This window comes from Rhinoraja longicauda, chromosome 7, assembly GCF_053455715.1.
Source record: "Rhinoraja longicauda isolate Sanriku21f chromosome 7, sRhiLon1.1, whole genome shotgun sequence".
Taxonomy (NCBI): Eukaryota; Metazoa; Chordata; class Chondrichthyes; order Rajiformes; family Arhynchobatidae; genus Rhinoraja; species Rhinoraja longicauda.
The window spans coordinates 54050494-54064451 of NC_135959.1; the positions used below are offsets into that span (position 1 = coordinate 54050494).

A 13958-nucleotide genomic window follows, 5' to 3' on the forward strand; every position below is an offset into this window, starting at 1 on the left:
CATATAACAATGCAGGCAAATTTAATATTTTGAATGTCCTCAGATCATCCTATTAAAGGTCTTAAGCATTAACCCATTTTCAGTGGACCTCAGTCCAACTTAGGAGGCATTTTCACCATTATGAAAATATATTGAAGGTTTGGTAGAAATTGGAACTGAGTTTTACCCATAATATAAATTTATGCATTTGTACCAAACTTGAAAGTACTTGTGGTTACATTCGCAAGACTATGAACTAGTCAAGTCTAATTCATTCTATTTCAGGATCTCAGAACTTTGGAACTAATTCTCTCTTCAATCAGTCCATCTTTCCATGTAGCCTTCCTATATAAACATGTTTATTTATTACATTTGGACTATATTTGGAAATTTAAAAGCTGTATTATACATACATTTGAGATGTTTCATTTATTGTGAGTATACATCTGGATTTCTTCCATTATGAGGCTAGAATCAACAATAAATGCATGCGCAATATGTAACAAAATTATAGAAGAAACATGGGTAATTAAAAATAACATCAGGATATTAATTGCAATACTTTATCTTTTAACTACTCCAAAATTAGTGACAAAGTTAATATATTCTAAAAGGAAGGAATGTTTTTTTTCCAGAGCGTTCATTCAAAGTCATGTTACATTCAGGAATTTTCTTTATGCAATAGAAACAAACATTATGTCATTTAAAAAAACATGGAGCTACCTTTTTGCTGAATTCTGTTTGTGCAAGTTGTTGTTCCTGGAAGGCAAGACATTTTATTTTCATCAATAAATGTTGCAAATTGTTTTGGACGTGGCAGTTTAACACAGTAATCTTATTTATAACTTTCCTCAGCAGGGATGTAATACTGAGACTTTATAAAGCACTGGTCAGACTGCATTTGGAGTATTATGAGCAGTTTTCTGCCCCACATCTGAGGAGGGATGTGCTGCCATCGAGAGGATCAAGAGGAGATTTCAGAGAACGATCCCGGTTATCGAATGATGAGCTTTTGACGGCCCTGGGTTTGTATTCACTGGAGTTTAGAAGGATGAGAGGAGATCTCATTGAAACTTACTGAATAATGAACAGACTAGATAAAGTGAACATGGAGAGGATGTTTCTATTAGTGGGGGATTCTAGGACCAGAAGGCACAGCCTCAGAATAAAAGGAGACGAGGAGGAATTCTTTTAGCCAGAGGGTGGTGAATCTGTGGAATTCATTGTCACAGACAGCTGTGGAGGCCAAGTCTGGGTATTTTTAAAGCGGAGATTGATAGGTTCTTGAATAGTAGGGGTGCCAAAAGTGATAGGAAGAAAGCAGGAGAACGGGGTTGAGAGGGAAAGGTAGATCACCCATGTTTGAATGGTGGTGTATACTTGATGGGCCAAATGGCCTAATTCTGCTTGTATGTCTTATGAACTTTCCCTCCTTTCCAGAATAAATCCCAATACCTGTTCTTTCCATATTCTTGTTCATAATTCATTATACAGAATACCTGCAATCAATAAGGCTATGTAAAGGCACTTTTGTAATATTGAATTTTATGGCATAACATTAAGAAAATAAAAGTGGAAATGCAATGGTGTATGCACGAAATGTCAGTAAGAATGAAGCTGGAATGCTGTGTGTGGTTTTTGAAGTAATGAAGGGTATAGAAAAATAAAACTGCAATGAATATTCTTATTCATTTTATCATATTTATATATATTTTTTTACTGGGCTTAATTTGTTAAGTGATTTTAGTGATACATTTAAAGATAAGAGAAAAAGAGTGGATAGAAATAGAATAGCATTGGTTATCTCCCATCATGATGAGTGTGAGGGAGTCCAAATGGACAACATCCAGAAGTTGTGAATGAGGCAAAGTCCTGGTGATCTTTTAAAAGATAGGCTTCGTCTACACTGTTTAAATCTCCCCCTCTCTAAAGCTGGCTAGAATAATGTCCATCATAAATTCAATATACGGTTGGGTTTATTATGTAAATGCTAAATAGAAGAGGAAGAGACAAGATTGGACTTAGGTTGGACCTAGGATCTCAAGAGTACAGTTGGTTCTTCCTGGCCAATCTGAAATTACATCCTTCATTGTCTGAAGAAGGCTTAACCATCCAACGTGATAACATAGGGCTGAACAGGAAGACCAACAGATTGGATGCAACTCATTTGGCAAGGGACTGGAAAAAAATCCCACTGGATGAATTTCCAACTTTAAATCGAGACTCTATTCTATTCGTTCGGGATGTTAAGGATGCCCTGAAAATTATTCCTGGAGTTCCGAGCCAACATGTACCTATTATTCAACACCACAAAAAAATGAGAATGATTTACTCATTGTCTGTAGCTTCTTATAAAATGGCTGCTCATTCCCCCCAATAATAGTAAAATATCAGTCAAAACAGCTCACATTTATTTGTAATCAAGTAAAAGTTAAAAACTCTGAAGGCTTGTTACAGGAGGATCACAGACAAATTATGATAACAGGGTTTTTAGGACAGGTTACTGAATAGACTAGCCCAAACAGCAGCTGCAACTGTGAATCTGGGCAAGAGAGGCCAGAATTTAGAAACAGTTCCTTACAAAAAATATGGAAGTGGAGAAAAGCAGAGAGATCTCAGAGCATGAAATAATCGTAGTGAGATGCTCAGAGTGTTGGAGAGTAAGAGAGTCTCAGAGTGAAAGAATACCAGGATGTTTTGGAGATAGAGCAAGCAAGTGAGCCAGAGAGAGATAAATTTAGAACCTGTTAAAGTTAGACATTAATGTGAAACTGTAATGCAAGGGAAATCTTTAATGGAGAAGAGGCTAAAATTGGAGAAGTGCAGAGTTGACAAAAATTAGAGAATTAGAGGAAGTTATAGAAACCAGAGAGCAAAATGTAATTGAGGGTTTGTAACCCAATACAAATGTTGAATTTGAGGCATTGCTTTGGAAGAGCTAATATTGGACCATGAGAACAAGGGAGATAAGTTGACAGGATTTGAATTAATTGCACCAAATACTTTGTATGCCTGTGCAAAGAGAGTGTTGAAATATGGCAAGGCTTATATATATTTAATGAGAAGAATGGGAAAAGAGCAGCTTAGACTTCTTTACATAATGCAGACAGCAGAGAACGGAAACCAAACTGAGATAGAGTCATGTATTCGAGTTGTAGATAACACAGGCAAGGAGCTGGGGCTAATATGCAAGGGTAGTAATAAGTTTGTGTATTCTAGGTCCATGACATGGTTAAATAATTGATCAGCTGAAATGTGCAGTCGGTAGTAATTACTTTCTTAAATGACAAGATATTGAACAGGTTGCACAATATCAGACCCAATATGTAGGAGAGAAAGAAGGGAAAAGAAATAAACTGAGAATAAGAAATGATGGGTCCCTTAAATGTGTATATTTTAATGCTAGGAGCATTGTAAGAAAGGTGGATGAGCTTAGAGCCTGGATTGACATCTGGAAGTATGATGTCGTGGCGATCAGTGAAACATGGTTGCAGGAGGGTTGCGATTGGCAATTAAATATTCCAGGATTTCATTGTTTCAGATGTGATAGAATCGGAGGGGCAAGAGGTGGGGGTGTTGCATTGCTTGTCAGGGAGGATATCACAGCAGTGCTTTGGCAGGACAGACTAGAAGGCTCGATTAAGGAGGCTGTTTGGGTGGAACTCAGAAATGAGAAAGGTTTAGCAACACTTATAGGGGTGTATTATAGACCGCCAAATAGGGAACGAGAATTGGAAGAGCAAATATGTAAGGAGATAGCAGATATTAGTAGTAAGCACAGAGTGGTGATTGTGGGTGATTTCAATTTTCCGTATATAGACTGGGAATCACATTCTGTTAAAGGGCTGGATGGTTTGGAGTTTGTAAAATGTGTGCAGGATAGTTTTTTGCAGCAATACGTAGAGGTGCCTACCAGAGAAGGGGCAGTGTTGGATCTCCTGTTAGGAAATGAGATGGGTCAGGTGACGGAGGTATGTGTTGAGGAGCACTTTGGGTCTAGTGATCATAATGCCATTAGTTTCAATATCATTATGGAGAAGGTCAAATCTGGACCAAGGGTTGAGATTTTGGATTGGAGAAAGGCTAATTTTGAGGAGATGAGAAAGGATTTAAAAGGAGTGAAATGGAAATTGTTGTTTTATGAAAAGGATATAATAGAGAAATGGAGGATATTTAAAGGTGAAATTTTGAGAGTACAGAGTCTTTATGTCCCTGTTCGGTGGAAAGGAAAGAATAATAATTTGAAAGAGCCATGGTTTTCCAGGGAAATTGGACACTTGGTTCGGAAAAAGAGGGAGATATACAATAAATATAAGCGGCAGGGAGTAAATGAGGTTCTTGAGGAATATAAAGAATGTAAAAGGAATCTTAAAAAGGAAAGTAGAAAAGCGAAAAAAAGATATGAGGCTGCTTTGGCAAGTAATGTAAAAGTAAACCCCAAGGAGTTCTACAGATATGTCAATAGCAAAAGGATAGTGAGGGATAAAATTGGTCCATTAGAGAGTCAGAGTGGACAGCTATGTGCTGAGCCGGAAGAAATGGGGGAGTTATTAAACAATTTCTTTTCTTCGGTATTTACCGAGGAGAAGGATATTGAATTATGTGAGGTAAGCGAAACAAGTAGAGTAGTGATGGAAATTAGGAGGATTAAAGAAGAGGAGGTACGGACACTTTTGAAGAATATAAAAGTGGATAAGTCTCCAGGTCCTGATAGGATATTCCCTAGGACATTGAGGGAAGTTAGTGCAGAAATAGCAGGGGCTATGACGGAAATATTTCAAACGTCATTAGAAACAGGGATGGTGCCGGAAGATTGGCGCATTGCGCATGTTGTGCCTTTGTTTAAAAAAGGTTCTAAAAGTAAACCTAGCAATTATAGACCTATTAGTTTGACGTCTGTGGTGGGAAAATTAATGGAAAAGATACTTAGGGACAATATATATAATTATTTGGATAATCAAGGCCTGATTAGAAACAGTCAACATGGATTTGTGCCTGGAAGGTCATGTTTGACTAATCTTCTTGAATTTTTTGAAGAGGTTACCAGGGAAATTGATAAGGGCAAGGCTGTGGATGTTGTCTATATGGACTTCAGTAAGGCATTTGACAAGGTTCCACATGGAAGGTTGATTAAGAAGGTTAAATCGTTGGGTATTAATAGTGAGGTTGCAAGATGGATTCAACAATGGCTGAATGGGAGATACCAGAGGGTAACGGTTGACAATTGTATGTCAGGTTGGAGGCCAGTGTCTAGTGGAGTGCCCCAAGGATCTGTGTTGGGTCCACTGTTGTTTGTCATTTACATTAATGATCTGGATGATGGTGTGGCAAATTGGATTAGTAAATATGCAGATGATACTAAGATAGGTGGAGTAGTTGATAGTGAGGTAGATTTTCAAAGTCTACAGAGAGACTTGGGCCTTTTCGAAGGGTGGGCTGAAAGATGGCAGATGGAGTTTAATGCTGATAAGTGTGAGGTGCTGCATTTTGGTAGGACAAATCAAAATAGGACGTACAGGGTAAATGGTAGGGAATTGAGGAATGCAGTGGAACAGAGGGATCTGGGAATAACTGTGCATTGTTCCCTGAAGGTGGAATCTCATGTGGATAGGGTGGTGAAGAAAGCGTTTGGTATGCTTGCCTTTATAAATCAGAGCATCGAGTATAGAAGTTGGGATGTAATGTTGAAATTGTACAGGGCATTGGTGAGGCCGAATCTGGAGTATGGTGTGCAGTTCTGGTCGCCAAATTATAGGAAGGATGTCGACAAAATGGAGAGGGTACAGAGGAGATTTACTAGAATGTTGCCTGGGTTTCAGCACTTAGGCTACAGAGAGAGGTTGAACAGATTGGGTCTTTATTCTTTGGAGCGTAGAAGGTTGAGGGGGGACTTGATAGAGGTTTTTAAAATTTTGAGAGGGACGGACAGAGTTGACGTGGGTAGGCTTTTCCCTTTGAGAGTGGGGAAGATTCCAACAAGGGGACATAGCTTCAGAATTGAGGGACAAAGGTTTAGGGGTAACATGAGGGGGAACTTCTTTACTCAGAGGGTTGTGGCTGTATGGAATGGGCTTCCGGTGGAAGTGGTGGAGGCTGGCTCGATTTTATTATTTAAGAGTAAATTGGATAGGTATATGGATAGGAGGGGATTGGAGGGTTATGGTCTGAGTGCAGGTAGATGAGACTAGGTCAGGGAGAATGGTCGGCGTGGACTGGTAGGGCCGGACAGGCCTGTTTCCATGCTGTAGTTGTTATATGTTATATATGTTAATATCCAACATCTAAATGTAATTGTAAAACTTAATTTAAAGGAAATTATTCAATTGAACATTCGGATTACATCAAACGTAAAAGGCAGACCAGTTATAAGGCAAACATCTCATATGTCAGGGACAATATAATTGTTAAAGATAAATAGCAATGTGAAAAAGAAATTCATAAGATATTTCAAACTAGTCCATATTTAGTGCATAGATTTAGTTCCCATTACAACTAAAAGGCAGCTAGTTTAGTTTGATTTATTCATCTATTTAGTTTGATTTATTCATCTATCATTTGGCAGAGCAGAGTAGTGTGCCTATCTTCTGTTAAATAGATCTATTTCTCAGGTCCTGTGGTAATTGTTACTCATTATTAACACTGGAGTTTAAAAGCATAGTATGCATATACTAACAAGCAGAACAGCAATCAAAAAGTCAGTTTGATTAACTGGCTTGGCTCTCTATTGGGAGAAGGATACAGCTCAGGGACTGGAACTACAACTGGAACATTGGGAAAGATTTCTTGCCCCAAGGCATTGAGTCTATTCTTTGCTGAACCTTTGTGAAAATCTGGGCAATAGTGTAACTTGGTTGGAGGTCGGGTAGGGAGTAGGAATAGCCATTGGTCTGCAGTGTATATGGCATACTCCTGTTCCTCCTGGCCAATGTATCCCAAATATAAATCTTCAACCGCAATTCACCAAGGAGAAACATAAAAATAATTCCATTGATTTGCACTGCATTTTCTTATTATATATTTGATTTCAAAAGCACTCCACCATTTGTAATTTAAAGTCAAAATTGAGATTACTCAACATTCAATCACTGTTCTGATTTTGAACTTCACTGAAAAACGTGCTCCTATTCCATTGTCAAATCAAACTTTGATCTCATTCATGATTAATACACCATAGCTTTGTTGCAAAGTTAATCATTATGTTGTTATTAAAAAGCTATGTGGCAAAATGTATATACTGTAGATTTGGGCAAACAAAGTCAAGGCATGTAAAATAAAGTTTACAAAAGGAAGGAAGGAAATAATGCATACCGAATAAAGAGTTCTATCCATTCTTCTTTCCGAAAGTTTTGGTGCAAGGTGCAGTAAGGGATGCACGGCAGATAGCTGGAGCCAAAAAGAAAAAAACAGAAAATATCAATAGACTAACACTTATACAAAATAGTACCAGTACTATTACTAAAGTACTGATACCAGTACTAATAGTATCAGGACAATTTTGATCAGACAATGAATCTCTGGACACAATTATTCCAACAATAGATTCTCTAAAATATTCTATTGAAATCCTACTATTACTTAAATCTAAACTTCACTCTTGTATTTAAATATTTTGACTTTCAGATATTGGGGAAAATATATATAAACCTCTTTAAGCTAATTTGTTTCTTAAGGATTTAGCAAACAGTTCTTTAATACTGACACCATTCTGCTTTAGTTAAACATTTTGTTCAAGATGGCCACGCCGTTGTGTTTGGCTGCCTGCCACTGTATGTTTCTTTTTTTTCCTAATCAGATGTGCAGCACTTTGGTCAACGTGGGTTGTTTTTAAATGTGCTATACAAATAAAATTGACTTGACTTGACTTGACTGATTATAACTTGCACTGGAAAGTGAAATCATTTAATACCTCCCCGAAGAAGACTCAAGGCACTGAATAAATATGGAGAGGTTCTGCCGGCTAGGAATTTATTTCTCGGAGCATAGCAGACTGATGAGTGATCTTATAGAAATCATGGAGTCATAGATTTGTACAGCACAGAAAAAGGCCCTTCAGCTCAACTTGCCCATGCCATCCAAGATACCTCATCTACACTAGCCATACCTGTTTGCCATATACCTCTAAATCTTTCTTACCCATATGTGTATCCAAACATCTTTTGAATGTATAAAATGTAAAAATCATGAGGGGCCTAGATAGAATGCCTACAGTTTTCCCACCCAGTGTTTTGGGATCAAGAACTAGAGGACATAAGTTTAAGATGAGATGGAAAACATTTCATGGAAACTTGAGGGGGCAACTTTTTCACACAGAGGGTGCTATGTATAAGCTGCCAGAGGAAGTGTTTGAAACAATTACAATAGCAACATTTGGACAGATAGATGGATAGGAAAGGTTTAGAAGGATATGGGTCATGCGTGGGCAAATGGGAGTAGCATAGATGGACAGTAGAAACAAAACTCAGCGGGACAGGCAGCATCTCTGGAGAGAAGGAATGGGTGATGTTTCAGGTCGAGACGCTTCTTCAGACTGATGTCAGGGGAGTGGGCGGGACAGAGATAGAATGTAGTCGAGGACAGAGGGACATCTTGGTCAACATGGATGAGGGGTGCCAATGGACCATGCTGTATGACTCTCAAAACCTATTGATGAAACCAGAAAACTGAATATGGTTAATATTCATAATGACATATTTAAATACTGCAATTGTTTCATTTTAACTGAAAATAGTTACCATGTTTTTCAGATGTGGAGTTTGTGTTTTGGAGTAATGAAATAAAAACTGCATAACAAAAAAAACAAGATTTTAATAATATTCTGCGATACGTACAATTTTCATTATTTTAATCTTTAAATAAGAAAGTATACTTACTCTTTTATACATAGCCTCATTATCATCACTCTAGAGAATAAAACAATGTAATGTTGAGTAAGTAAATATGTAACAGTAACATTTATGTGACTTTTATATTTAAAAAAGAAAACTAGTAAGAAAACAAACGATTGAAATTATTTCAGGGGGATTAATGCCAAATACTCACCCCAGTTCTAGGCACATTTTGTCGGATGGCTTTGCAAAAGTCCATAACAAATTTAGTCATCTGAAATAGAAATAAACATTCCCAATTAACAAACTCATTATGGAAATTCTACTATTCCAATGTCATCTTGGTTTTGTGGTCTCTCATCTCTTTTACCTCAAATGCTGTCTATTTGGATATTTCATGTGGTGCATCACTGCCATTTATAACTGAAGGACATAAATCATCTTTGATTTCAAGATAAAACAGATCGATTTCCTTCTCCTTCCTTCTCAAGATACAAGCTCCTGCTGATCAAAGGAGTTATATCTAATAGCCAATACCTAGTATCTTTTAGTGATGAAGAAACAAGGAACAGCAGATGCTGGTTTACACTAAAAGTGCTGGAGTAACTCAGTGGGTCAGGCAGCATCCCTGAAGAACATGGGTAGGTGACATTTCAGGTCGGGACTCTCAGCCAAAATATCACGACCCGAAGCATCTCTTATCGATGTTCTACAAGGATGCTGCCTGATCCGTTGAGTTACTACAGCACTTTGTGTCATCCTTTGGTGCTGCGCATTCATGGAAATAATTGTTATTATCGAAACATCTGGAGGATCCAGTAACAGCATCAGAGTAAGAGAAAAGCTTTCTTTGCTCTGTCCAAACTATACACTTCAAGTGTCACTGATCATCAAACCATTTTGAATTTTGTCAACACCTAGCCATTTCTAAGTGACATTATTAAATTAATGCTAACTCCAAGGAGTTACTGCTTAATTAAAAATTGTGATGAAATTGTATCTTCCCCAACAGGGAGAGACCTCATCGGTCCACCAGTTAATTGCTGGTAGATGTTAGTGCAATCATTTTGCTCTTGCCAATAACCTTAAATTTTTATGACAACTTAGTACCAAACCTCATTCCAGGCTTGATGCAAAATACATCAAAACGCAATTTCATTGTCTAAACAATGAACTGCAGATGCTGGTTTACAAAAGAAAAAGAAGCAAAGCACTGGAGTAACTCAGCATGTCGGGCAGCATCCCTGGAGAACATGGATCAGTGACATTTCGGGTCAGGATCCTTTTTCAATGAATTCCATTGTGATTGTTTGCGAGATCGAGACAGAATTTGACCAAGTGTTGGCTGCCCTGGTAAAAACTGAAGTCAATAGACATCAAAGGGAAAACACTGCAGTGGCTGGTGTCATGCCTCACACAGTTGTCAGAGGTCAATCGTCCCAGCCACAGGACATCGCTGCAGGTGATCCTGACCAATTATCTGTGGTTCAACTATCTTAAGGTACTTTATCAAGTACCTTCTTTCCATTATAAGCCCATGAGTGGAAATGTAGTACATTCAGTTTTCTTGAACTTGCAATTCCTCAGAATATGAAGTAGTCAATGCCCATTGCAGCAAGAGCTAGACACCAATCAGGTTTGTGTTGAATAGAGGCAGGCTACATTTGAGTAACACAAGAGCCAGGCAATCACCTTCTCCAACAGGAGAGTGTCCGATCACCAACCCTTGAGATTACCCTCACCAAATACCCCACATCCTGGTGACTGACCATTGACGTGGAACTCAAAGGACCATTCACATTAAACCATTGGCCACAAGAGAAGGGAAGATATATTGTGTCCAGCAGTGTGCCACTAACTTCCTGCCTCCCCCAAAGACTTTCCACCACCTACAAAGCATAAGTCAAGAGTATGACGGAATGCTCTCTAATTATCATCTTAGGTACAGTCCAAACAAGAAGTTTGATATCATAAAGTAATCTGCTTGATTGACACATCATTTGCCACACTAAATATTCATTCCCTTCATCATTCCATCCAGTGTATGCCATCTACAAAATGTGAAATGCACAGCAGGTCCTTGACTGGGTTACTCTAACAGCACCTCCCGAACCCATGACCTCCACCAGCGTGTAAAAGAAGCAGCTGGCACATTGAACAGTGCATCTAAATCACAAAGTTGAATGTGATTCCTTCATCATTGCTGCGGTTAAATCTTATAACTGCCTACGGCACAACAAAATGGGTTAATTTCACCCAGGACACAATGGTCGAAGAAGACAGCATTGTGCAGTCAGGGATGGGTAATAGATGTTGGCAGGATCAGCAAGGCCCAAGTCCTATATAGTGAATTATATTTTCTCCTTAGTGGAGGTCTTGGATCAATGGTTTTGGAGGAGAATTTAATTTTCTGACATCCAGCAGCAATTCCTAACTTTTCCAAAGTGGCCATTATGATAGATGCGGAAAAGGCAGTATGCATCAGAAGACTTTTTGATCATGGTGTTGTGGCGGCACCCAAGGGTCGGGCCATACCACTACCGACCCCTCGGCACGGGAATGGACCGGTCTAGGGGGGCGGCCCTTTGCTACGGTTATAAAGGACGAGGTTTTGGGCGTGATTTCACTGGCAGACTTGACTGGTCTAGCAAACGTATTAAATTCATTCCTCCTGAAATACCCGGCTCCTCGGCTTTATTTTGGCCTTTTTCGACGCGCCACAGTGTTGTCAAAGAGAAACAAAAGTTGTTATCAGCCTTGTGCAACCATGGCCGAGTGAGTAAAATAGTATTTAAAGTTCAGGACCTCAAGCCTAATACAAAGGTCATCCTTTGAACCATGGACTACAGACTCAGAGCATCTCAATGCTCTGGAGGGATACTACTAATCTCATCTCCACAAAATCCTCCACATCTATTCATAGGAAAACTGAACCAAAGTCTGGTGTTCTCTCAGACTAATATCTCAAGTTCGAGCCCCTAATTGCAATCAACAGACCATATTGTTTGCATTCTCAATACCAGAATCCCAAGTTAGCTGTTCTGACCTACATCAAGGTAAGAAAGTACCAGAGAATAGAGGAAATAATTAAAGGTCATTCTGAAAGCATTGTTGAAAAGAGTCTGAAACTGAACCACCTCCTGGGATTCCTACCCATTATTTTATTTAGAATAGTATTGAAATCTCAAGCTCAGCATAACTGGAGGAAATCATTTCTCAAGCTACTGCACACCTACCCTATCAAGCAACCCTTCCCCTACTGGAAATGTCTGTGGGACCTACAGTGGCTTTGTCAGCCATCTCAGAACACACAGAAATGGAGAGAAAACAGGGTATCCATAAAACAAGGGGCCGTCTGAGAGAAAGAGCGAGATTAACGATGAGAAACAAAATGTCATTATTGCACTGCAATTTCTGCCAGGAAGAATTCACTAACAAACAGATCATCGATTAAAAAACAAATTAACTTCTCATCTATGTCTTCCAGAGATAAAGTTAAGATTGTTATTTTACCTGAGGCTGTATCTGAAGTGCTCTCAAGTGAGTGAGACACAAAGCCAAATTCTGCAGAGGAGAAATCAAAATCACAAGTACATTGAAGTTACATTGCACAGCCCTGGAGAGTGTAATTTATTGGTGAAGTGAGGCAATATCAAATCTAACATCCACTAAACATTAACTTAAGTCATTAATATTACCTCTGCACTGTTATTGTCCCATTCGTCAGAATAATCTTGAAAGTGACGATGTGGGGAGCCTGTCAACAGGAGAAATAAGAATGACAGATGCAAATTACTGAAGAGTGTGCATTAACATTAAAATACAACAATATATGGAAACGTGAATGTCAGTGAGTAACCATCATTAAAGAAATTATTAGAAGTCAAAGATACCTCATAAATAACCAAAAGCTTTTATTCAGGTGGCACAGCTGTCTGGTCGAGCCACTGCCTCACAGCATGAAGAAACACAGGTTAGATCCTAACCTCAGGTGCTGTCCCTGTGGAGTTTACATATTCTGTGACCACCTAGATTTCCTCCAGGTGGTTCGGTTTAATCCCATAAACGTGCGTGCTGGTTGGTTAATTGGCCTCTGTAAGTTGCCCCTAATGTGTAGGGAGTGAATGCAAAAGTGAGATACCATAGATACCACATTATGATATCTAGTGAGATATCATAGATATCTTTTACTTGTTCACTAGATAACAAGTAATCAATGGTCAGTGTGGATTCATTGGGTTAAAGGGGCTATTCTGAGCTGTGTATTTCAATTAATTCAATTTGAACCGGGTAATAAACGTTAACAGGTTCCAGATAAATGAGGCTGGGAACCTTTGGGGAAAATATGGTGAGGAAGTGGGACTATATTCTAGGGCGAGACCAATAGGATTTTGGATATTAAGAAAATCTAATGATTTGGGGATCAGGTTTCAAAATGAATTTGAGGTACAGGATCAGCCACGGTTCTATCGGATCAAAATGAGAAAATACTGGAAATATTCAGCAGGGCAGGCAGCATCTGTGGAAAAAGAAACGGAGTTAATGTTTCCAATTGAAGACCTCTCCTCAGATCTGGGCAAGGGAGAAAAGATTGTTTAAAGTTACTGGAAGAGAAGGGAGCAATGGGGCTATCTCTATTCCATTTTACATAAGCAACAAAAATAATGAAGAATCACCTACTTAAAACTATTAGTGACTTTCTTGTGTACCTTGTGCACCTATTTTATTTGGGCCATTTTGTATGGTGGGTAATTTAAAATAGTTTTCTTTATTTTCAGGAGATTCAGAATGTCAGACTTCAGTGGAACCCAGGTTTTTCCCAGTGAAGAACAATACACGTGCTATTATAAGAAGATAACTGCAGATGCTGGTACAAATCAAAGGTATTTATTCACAAAATGCTGGAGTAACTCAGCAGGTCAGGCAGCATCTCGGGAGAGAAGGAATGGGTGACGTTTCGGGTCGAGACCCTTCTTCAGACTGAAGAAGGGTCTCGACCCGAAACGTCACCCATTCCTTCTCTCCCGAGATGCTGCCTGACCTGCTGAGTTACTCCAGCATTTTGTGAATAAATACCTTCCACGTGCTATTAGATTGCCTGTTCAGCACACTATCAACAAGAGGACAAAGCGAGTCGTGGAAAGTTTTAGGCAA

The 13958-nt window shown here is 38.8% G+C and overlaps 1 pseudogene; it reads right to left on the reverse strand.

Moving 5' to 3' along the window:
* Nucleotides 1-408: 408 nt before the first annotated feature.
* LOC144595638 (uncharacterized) overlaps nucleotides 409-13958 on the reverse strand; it is a 30549-nt pseudogene continuing 16999 nt past the window's right edge.